The sequence below is a fragment of the Populus nigra genome, chromosome 18 (assembly GCF_951802175.1).
Source record: "Populus nigra chromosome 18, ddPopNigr1.1, whole genome shotgun sequence".
Classification (NCBI taxonomy): Eukaryota; Viridiplantae; Streptophyta; class Magnoliopsida; order Malpighiales; family Salicaceae; genus Populus; species Populus nigra.
In genome coordinates this window covers 5395341-5406094 of record NC_084869.1, presented here as the reverse complement: position 1 = coordinate 5406094, position 10754 = coordinate 5395341, and the positions used below count along the sequence as shown (strand labels likewise).

Genomic DNA, 10754 nt, shown 5'->3' with positions numbered 1-10754 from the left:
CTATAAAATGCTCCCTGAATTTACTAATACAGTTTCTCGTGAATTGCTACGATAAATTAATCTTTCCACCCCTTCTAATAGAAAAGTTGGAAATTTGGGATACGGGGTTTTTTATGCTGATTTATTGGTTATTAAAAGATTGAGTATGGATATTATTATTTGTTATTTCAAGAGTTATGGGGACTTTTTACTAATTAACATTTATTTTTAATATTAAATTTGAAAAAGTTGTTGGCATGTGTTTTTCATACGCTAGTGTGCTGGTGGCGTTCGTGCTCTTTTGATGATGTTTGTCCAAAAATAATCTTTCATCGTGTTATTAGAAGCGCTGTCACATGCTCTTCCTCCTGATGAAGAGCGTGTCAATGGTGGACCGGTGGTTCTTTCTTCTTTTTTCTTCCTATATTTCTCTTTTTTTCAGGTAAAATACATGTTTGTCCTCTTTTCCTTTTGTTTTTCAATTCCAGTCCTTATAATTTTTTTTATTGTTTATTTTTGTCCTTGACTTTTTTAGAAAAGTTTTTTATGTTTTAAGTTCAGTTCTTAAATTATAATTTGTCATATATTGTTTTCTTCAATTCAGTCATTATTCTTTTGATTTGTCATTTTTACTTTTAGATATTTTGTTAAAGTTTTATCATATTCAATTTCTTTCTTCAATTAAAGTTTATGCTTCTTTTTTTTTTTGCAATTTAGCCTTCATTCTTTTGAATTCTCCTTTTTCTTTTGTTAATTGTTTTTTTTCTTTTTGATTTAACCCTATAATTTAATTTTTAAATGCCCTCAAATTTATTTTTTATTTCAGTTTCCACCCTTATTTTTTAATTAAATTTCTTATGTGGTTGATTTTTTTCCCCGTTACATCTTTCGATGTTTGATTTATTTGGGATTGGGCTTCATGATTTTTTTCATTCGTCATGCTTTCAATTTAATAACACGGGTCACAAGTTTTAAGTGTTAATATGGTTAGGAATTCTTTTTTTTTCTCATTTTATTTTATGATTTTATCATTCTATATTGTTTTAAAAAATTGTTTTTTGGTTAAGTTCATTACCTAAACCACGGGTTTTGCAAGCTATTTTTGGATAAAGATTTTTTTAAAAAAAATTGTTTTATTTTGTGTTTAATTTTTTATGATTATTTTATTTAATTTCATACAAGTAGGTTTTGTTTAGTATAAAAAATAGTTATTTTGAAATAATATTCTTAAATGTTCGACCATGCATACTTTTTTTTTCTTTTTTATTATATTCATTATGTTTTATATGAGTTTTTATTTCTATTATTTTTATTAATTTTAATGAATAAATTTAGTAAACACAAACTGGTAAATGTCTTATTTTAGAAAATCAAATATCTTGATTTAAGTCTATGTCTCAAATTTTTCAGTTTCTCTTTTAGTCATTGTTAATAAATTATTTTTATTTATTTATATAGATGATTATTAGATATTTGAATAAATTTTTTGATTTAAACTTATAATTTTTATTTTGTAAAAAAAAATATTAAAATATTGGAAAAGAAAAATTATGACTTGCTATGAAGTGAACATCAAATTAAAGTTTTAGTTGCTTTCTAATTAATGTTTTCTTTCACCCTTATTTGTCAGATCTTTTTGTCTAATTGATTTTTTTTTTTATGATTTCATCTTTTGACATTTTATTTATTGGAGATTCGACTTCATACAATCTTATCGATTTGTATTTTTTTTTAATATTAGTTTTGTAATTATCTTTAATTTCTTTTCTATAAATTTATCTCAGTATTATAATTCAGGTTACGGGTTTTGCATGCCATTTTTTAATATAATTTTTTTAGAGTTGTTTTGTTTGTGTTTGATTTTTCAAGATGTTATACTAATTCATTTAGAATTATTTTTTTGGGTTTTATACAAATGAAGTTTATTTTTTAAAATAAAAAATTTTTATTTTTAAATAATATTGTTGATATGTTTGGCCTTGCATAATATGTTTTTAGAGCATGAGTTTATTCAATCAGTTTTATTTATGTTTGGCCTTGCATAATATGTTTTATTTATCTTTTATGTCATGAGTTTTTTAAGGTTGTGAACTTATCTTTTATTGATTTCAATAAACAAGTTCAGTATATACAATCAGGTGAATGTCTCATTGTGTGGCTAAATATATTAATTTATATTTATTTTTTAATTTTATCAATTTCTCATTTAGTTATTGTTAACGATTTTTCCCTGTTTATTTATATAAATAATATTTGAATAGAATTTTCAATTTATACTTTGAATTTTCAATATTAAAAATACATTCAAGCAATTTAGTATTGTTTTTTGAAAAAAATATTATGACTAGCAGCGAAGGTGGATTAAATGACTAGTCTATCTTCTAATTCCTGTAATTTACTTTTCATAAGTCTAATATTTTCATCTTTATAATTTATTCTTATTTATAAGTTTTATTAATCGCTTTTCTGACAACTTTATCTACTTACTTATTTATATGTTTTATTTACAATCGATTATTTTATTAATTTATGGCGTACAATTTAATATTACCTCTTTACGTTACAATTTAGTGCTCAATGTAAACCTTATTATGCTTAACTCTAATTGAACTTAATAGTTTATTATTCAATATAAATATTTATGTTTTATTGCTGAATTTGAAGTTTATAATTTATTGTTTAATATAAACCACATTGTTTATTGTTTATTTCTCCATTTTAAAAAAGTGTTTGGAAGGGCGGTGAAGTTGTGGTTTCTCCTGAACATAAATGTTTGGAATCTCATGTTTAGCTTGCGAAACCCACAATAAAACAAAGGTTTGGCCGCGGATAATGAGAGGCATCTTTTTCTTGCGTTTCACATGAAAAAGCTGGGAGAAGAGCAGTAAAAACATGGCTGCTTATCATCGTTGAAAATGGTGGACAAACTAGCCTCCCCAGAGAGCATGTAAACACCGCAATCCATCTCTACAGATATATTTTTTTTATTGCATTGTCTCCTCCAATCTTGCATAAGCCGCCACTCTCCCTGCAGATCTACAAACCCATCAATTTTTGGTAGCAAAAGGTTGGAGAATCTGGTTGAGCAATCACCGTTCCAGACCCACCCCGCAGATCTGTTTTCTTCTTATTTCTTCAATTCACTCTTTATGGAGGGTTTCTCAAATAGAACTTCACTTGCATGTGTGAGCAACCTGTCATGTTCTTTCAACTTGCGATATAAACCAGCCAGAAATCTACTAATCATCAAATATCTGTCATAATTCATGAGCAATAGCATATGGTTTTGCCTTCTGTTTATCTGATCTGGTGCTAGATGAATTAGGCATTGGGCAACAGATGCTGCCATTTTCTTGCCGTCGTTCATACTCAAAGCTGCAAAACTTAGTAAGAAAATCTTTGTTTTTGCATTTTATTTTAGCATTCATATAAATATCCATCAAATAGGCTCTAAATGTTTCATAAAACTCTCAATTTAATCCTTTTATCAGTATTTAACTCCTTTTTGGCCAATCATTTTCCAATTTATCTCGTAAAACATTCACATCAGACGTAAGACGCTAACAAATATTGACCAAGGCACTTAACTGCAAGCTATCTCAAACGTTTTGGACCCACTTGATATAATCTTTTGTTTTAGTATTAAATTGAGAATATATATATATATATATATATATATATATATATATATATATATATAGAGAGAGAGAGAGAGAGAGAGAGAGAGAGAGAGAGAGAGAGAGAGACTTAGAACCCGTTTGGCAACGCGTTAGCGTTCGCGTTTCTTTAAAAACACATGAAATGGTCGTTTGGTTACAAATACTGAAACAATTAAAACACATGGGTCCCGTTATTTATATGCGGCAGGACCACGATTTTGCAGAAGCAGTAATATACTGCTTTTTTACGAGTTTCAGCCTATGAAACACACACTATTCAGTGAATTGCATTGTTCACGTGAACAGTGCAATTCACTTTGCACTGTTCACGTGCACTTTTTTTTTTTTCCAGTTTGTTAATTTTTTTAACAATTTTTTTTTAAAAAAAACTAGTTTAGAGTGAATTAAATTCACTCGCATTGTGATGTGAACAATATTTTTTTTCATGAAAAACTAGTATAGAGTAAATAAAATTCACTCGCACTGTAATATCAATTTTATACCTGATAATATTTTATCTGATTTTATTACACGCTCACAAAATTATGAAAACTGTAGTTCTTATCGGCTGAATTTTGAATATAATGAAATTATAAATAGTTTAATGAAATAATAAAAAATATTTTATATCAAGTATTATTTATTTCATGATGTAATAGAAGTAGTTAATTCTACTTTATTTAAATTTAAAACCATCAATATTTATATATATATATATATATATATATATATATTTTAAAATTATTTTATAACCTCAATTTCAAAAGCATTCGTAATCAAATACATTAAATTATTTTTTCTTCAACCTCAATTTCAACTACAGTTTTAACCAAACACCTATTTTTTCAAACCAACCTCAACTAAAAGTACTTTTTATAAAATAATTTTTTTCAAACCACAACCACAACAGCTACCGCAATACCAAACACACTCTTAGATCCTTCGTGGTCATAGTTTTGAAACCCGACCAAGTGATCGATCCGGTCTAATGATCAGGTCACGGGTCAGATGAGTTGACTCGAGTCAGTCCAAAAAAAATTAAAAATCAAATAACCCATCAAACTCCTCTTCTGCACTCTCCATGTTCCCACTCTTCGCATAAGTAGAAATCAACTTCGTCCAAGAAATCACATCCCTATTAGGCATTTCATTAAACACTTTTCACCCACACTCTAAAAACCCACATTTTATATACATATCAATCATAGAATTCCCAACATGCAAATCCTCACCAAACCCCCCAACCAAAATTGTTTGCCCATGAATTTGCCGCCCCGAACCCACATCCATTTTAGCACCACAAGCCTTAAAAAGAGCAGTAAATGTGAAAGAAACAGGCACAACACTTTCTTTTCTCATCGAACTATAAAACTTAGTTGATTCATTTAACCTTTCCTCAATCAAATAATCTCTGATATGCTATGTCGAGGCAGGGGTTGTCTAGGCTAGATGAATTGGAGGGAACGAGTAGGGATCACTACGAGAGGCTGCCGATAAGGGTAGAGCCCATTGACGGAAGGGACGCCGTGTTTGAGGTGGAGACGTATTACGGGTACAGGAGTTATGGATTGAAATTGCTTTTCTTCAATTAGGTTCTCTCTGTTTGCAATTATGCAGTGTTCACAGCTATGTATATATATAAAACAAGAGGCTGGATCTCAGCCGGGTTTGCCCGGGTCGCCCGGGTTCCAGGTCAACCCGCCGTGTCGACCGGGTTTCTTCGGGTTAACTCCCAGGAGGGTTTTTACTTAAACCTGGACCGGTCCCAGGCTCGGGTCAGCCGGGTCCTGAGTCGATCCGTCGGGCCGGTCCGGGTTTCAAAACTAGTTCTTGGTAATCTTATTATCACAAACACTTACAAAAACTAGTTAACCAAATACACATAAACTATTTTTTTAATCAAATATAATTATAATTACAGTTTTAACCAACCAAGTATTTTTTTTATTGCAACAAACCATGATTTTATAAAACCAATTTCTCTTCCAAACACACTTAAGCTTAATGCTAAAATTGACCTTACAGTTTTCGATCGATGTAACATCTTTGTCTATTACACTTAAGCTTGATTTTATAGGTTCTAAGCTTTTGTGGAATCTACATCCTTCAAGTTCACAGGCAAAAGCAGAGGGGTTGAGGAGGTGAGATGGGCTATAGCCCAGGTCAAAAAAATAAATTATAAAAAACTCAATAAGTCACTTTGACTTTTAGTAATTGGTCCTGATACGATTATATGAGATAATTACAGTTTTTACAGAAACTTTTTAATAATCCAAAACCCAATAAAAAACTCTCTTCATTCTTTATTGAAAACCACAAAAAACCTAAAGACAAATAATTAACTCATCATGAGACAATCAAATTCAGATGAGTTGACTCGAGTCAGTCCAAAAAAAATTAAAAATCAAATAACCCATCAAACTCCTCTTCTGCACTCTCCATGTTCCCACTCTTCGCATAAGTAGAAATCAACTTCGTCCAAGAAATCACATCCCTATTAGGCATTTCATTAAACACTTTTCACCCACACTCTAAAAACCCACATTTTATATACATATCAATCATAGAATTCCCAACATGCAAATCCTCACCAAACCCCCCAACCAAAATTGTTTGCCCATGAATTTGCCGCCCCGAACCCACATCCATTTTAGCACCACAAGCCTTAAAAAGAGCAGTAAATGTGAAAGAAACAGGCACAACACTTTCTTTTCTCATCGAACTATAAAACTTAGTTGATTCATTTAACCTTTCCTCAATCAAATAATCTCTGATATGCTATGTCGAGGCAGGGGTTGTCTAGGCTAGATGAATTGGAGGGAACGAGTAGGGATCACTACGAGAGGCTGCCGATAAGGGTAGAGCCCATTGACGGAAGGGACGCCGTGTTTGAGGTGGAGACGTATTACGGGTACAGGAGTTATGGATTGAAATTGCTTTTCTTCAATTAGGTTCTCTCTGTTTGCAATTATGCAGTGTTCACAGCTATGTATATATATAAAACAAGAGGCTGGATCTCAGCCGGGTTTGCCCGGGTCGCCCGGGTTCCAGGTCAACCCGCCGTGTCGACCGGGTTTCTTCGGGTTAACTCCCAGGAGGGTTTTTACTTAAACCTGGACCGGTCCCAGGCTCGGGTCAGCCGGGTCCTGAGTCGATCCGTCGGGCCGGTCCGGGTTTCAAAACTAGTTCTTGGTAATCTTATTATCACAAACACTTACAAAAACTAGTTAACCAAATACACATAAACTATTTTTTTAATCAAATATAATTATAATTACAGTTTTAACCAACCAAGTATTTTTTTTATTGCAACAAACCATGATTTTATAAAACCAATTTCTCTTCCAAACACACTTAAGCTTAATGCTAAAATTGACCTTACAGTTTTCGATCGATGTAACATCTTTGTCTATTACACTTAAGCTTGATTTTATAGGTTCTAAGCTTTTGTGGAATCTACATCCTTCAAGTTCACAGGCAAAAGCAGAGGGGTTGAGGAGGTGAGATGGGCTATAGCCCAGGTCAAAAAAATAAATTATAAAAAACTCAATAAGTCACTTTGACTTTTAGTAATTGGTCCTGATACGATTATATGAGATAATTACAGTTTTTACAGAAACTTTTTAATAATCCAAAACCCAATAAAAAACTCTCTTCATTCTTTATTGAAAACCACAAAAAACCTAAAGACAAATAATTAACTCATCATGAGACAATCAAATTCAGATGAGTTGACTCGAGTCAGTCCAAAAAAAATTAAAAATCAAATAACCCATCAAACTCCTCTTCTGCACTCTCCATGTTCCCACTCTTCGCATAAGTAGAAATCAACTTCGTCCAAGAAATCACATCCCTATTAGGCATTTCATTAAACACTTTTCACCCACACTCTAAAAACCCACATTTTATATACATATCAATCATAGAATTCCCAACATGCAAATCCTCACCAAACCCCCCAACCAAAATTGTTTGCCCATGAATTTGCCGCCCCGAACCCACATCCATTTTAGCACCACAAGCCTTAAAAAGAGCAGTAAATGTGAAAGAAACAGGCACAACACTTTCTTTTCTCATCGAACTATAAAACTTAGTTGATTCATTTAACCTTTCCTCAATCAAATAATCTCTGATATGCTATGTCGAGGCAGGGGTTGTCTAGGCTAGATGAATTGGAGGGAACGAGTAGGGATCACTACGAGAGGCTGCCGATAAGGGTAGAGCCCATTGACGGAAGGGACGCCGTGTTTGAGGTGGAGACGTATTACGGGTACAGGAGTTATGGATTGAAATTGCTTTTCTTCAATTAGGTTCTCTCTGTTTGCAATTATGCAGTGTTCACAGCTATGTATATATATAAAACAAGAGGCTGGATCTCAGCCGGGTTTGCCCGGGTCGCCCGGGTTCCAGGTCAACCCGCCGTGTCGACCGGGTTTCTTCGGGTTAACTCCCAGGAGGGTTTTTACTTAAACCTGGACCGGTCCCAGGCTCGGGTCAGCCGGGTCCTGAGTCGATCCGTCGGGCCGGTCCGGGTTTCAAAACTAGTTCTTGGTAATCTTATTATCACAAACACTTACAAAAACTAGTTAACCAAATACACATAAACTATTTTTTTAATCAAATATAATTATAATTACAGTTTTAACCAACCAAGTATTTTTTTTATTGCAACAAACCATGATTTTATAAAACCAATTTCTCTTCCAAACACACTTAAGCTTAATGCTAAAATTGACCTTACAGTTTTCGATCGATGTAACATCTTTGTCTATTACACTTAAGCTTGATTTTATAGGTTCTAAGCTTTTGTGGAATCTACATCCTTCAAGTTCACAGGCAAAAGCAGAGGGGTTGAGGAGGTGAGATGGGCTATAGCCCAGGTCAAAAAAATAAATTATAAAAAACTCAATAAGTCACTTTGACTTTTAGTAATTGGTCCTGATACGATTATATGAGATAATTACAGTTTTTACAGAAACTTTTTAATAATCCAAAACCCAATAAAAAACTCTCTTCATTCTTTATTGAAAACCACAAAAAACCTAAAGACAAATAATTAACTCATCATGAGACAATCAAATTCAGATGAGTTGACTCGAGTCAGTCCAAAAAAAATTAAAAATCAAATAACCCATCAAACTCCTCTTCTGCACTCTCCATGTTCCCACTCTTCGCATAAGTAGAAATCAACTTCGTCCAAGAAATCACATCCCTATTAGGCATTTCATTAAACACTTTTCACCCACACTCTAAAAACCCACATTTTATATACATATCAATCATAGAATTCCCAACATGCAAATCCTCACCAAACCCCCCAACCAAAATTGTTTGCCCATGAATTTGCCGCCCCGAACCCACATCCATTTTAGCACCACAAGCCTTAAAAAGAGCAGTAAATGTGAAAGAAACAGGCACAACACTTTCTTTTCTCATCGAACTATAAAACTTAGTTGATTCATTTAACCTTTCCTCAATCAAATAATCTCTGATATGCTATGTCGAGGCAGGGGTTGTCTAGGCTAGATGAATTGGAGGGAACGAGTAGGGATCACTACGAGAGGCTGCCGATAAGGGTAGAGCCCATTGACGGAAGGGACGCCGTGTTTGAGGTGGAGACGTATTACGGGTACAGGAGTTATGGATTGAAATTGCTTTTCTTCAATTAGGTTCTCTCTGTTTGCAATTATGCAGTGTTCACAGCTATGTATATATATAAAACAAGAGGCTGGATCTCAGCCGGGTTTGCCCGGGTCGCCCGGGTTCCAGGTCAACCCGCCGTGTCGACCGGGTTTCTTCGGGTTAACTCCCAGGAGGGTTTTTACTTAAACCTGGACCGGTCCCAGGCTCGGGTCAGCCGGGTCCTGAGTCGATCCGTCGGGCCGGTCCGGGTTTCAAAACTAGTTCTTGGTAATCTTATTATCACAAACACTTACAAAAACTAGTTAACCAAATACACATAAACTATTTTTTTAATCAAATATAATTATAATTACAGTTTTAACCAACCAAGTATTTTTTTTATTGCAACAAACCATGATTTTATAAAACCAATTTCTCTTCCAAACACACTTAAGCTTAATGCTAAAATTGACCTTACAGTTTTCGATCGATGTAACATCTTTGTCTATTACACTTAAGCTTGATTTTATAGGTTCTAAGCTTTTGTGGAATCTACATCCTTCAAGTTCACAGGCAAAAGCAGAGGGGTTGAGGAGGTGAGATGGGCTATAGCCCAGGTCAAAAAAATAAATTATAAAAAACTCAATAAGTCACTTTGACTTTTAGTAATTGGTCCTGATACGATTATATGAGATAATTACAGTTTTTACAGAAACTTTTTAATAATCCAAAACCCAATAAAAAACTCTCTTCATTCTTTATTGAAAACCACAAAAAACCTAAAGACAAATAATTAACTCATCATGAGACAATCAAATTCAGATGAGTTGACTCGAGTCAGTCCAAAAAAAATTAAAAATCAAATAACCCATCAAACTCCTCTTCTGCACTCTCCATGTTCCCACTCTTCGCATAAGTAGAAATCAACTTCGTCCAAGAAATCACATCCCTATTAGGCATTTCATTAAACACTTTTCACCCACACTCTAAAAACCCACATTTTATATACATATCAATCATAGAATTCCCAACATGCAAATCCTCACCAAACCCCCCAACCAAAATTGTTTGCCCATGAATTTGCCGCCCCGAACCCACATCCATTTTAGCACCACAAGCCTTAAAAAGAGCAGTAAATGTGAAAGAAACAGGCACAACACTTTCTTTTCTCATCGAACTATAAAACTTAGTTGATTCATTTAACCTTTCCTCAATCAAATAATCTCTGATATGCTATGTCGAGGCAGGGGTTGTCTAGGCTAGATGAATTGGAGGGAACGAGTAGGGATCACTACGAGAGGCTGCCGATAAGGGTAGAGCCCATTGACGGAAGGGACGCCGTGTTTGAGGTGGAGACGTATTACGGGTACAGGAGTTATGGATTGAAATTGCTTTTCTTCAATTAGGTTCTCTCTGTTTGCAATTATGCAGTGTTCACAGCTATGTATATATATAAAACAAGAGGCTGGATCTCAGCCGGGTTTGCCCGGGTCG

At 33.7% G+C, this 10754-nt stretch overlaps 1 long non-coding RNA gene across 1 annotated transcript; it reads left to right on the top strand.

Annotated features, from left to right (window-relative positions):
* Positions 1 to 2707: 2707 nt before the first annotated feature.
* LOC133677957 (uncharacterized) lies at positions 2708 to 3466 on the top strand. Its single transcript, XR_009835869.1, has 2 exons — positions 2708 to 2926; positions 3296 to 3466. It is a non-coding gene; the product is annotated as an uncharacterized LOC133677957 (long non-coding RNA).
* Positions 3467 to 10754: the final 7288 nt, after the last annotated feature.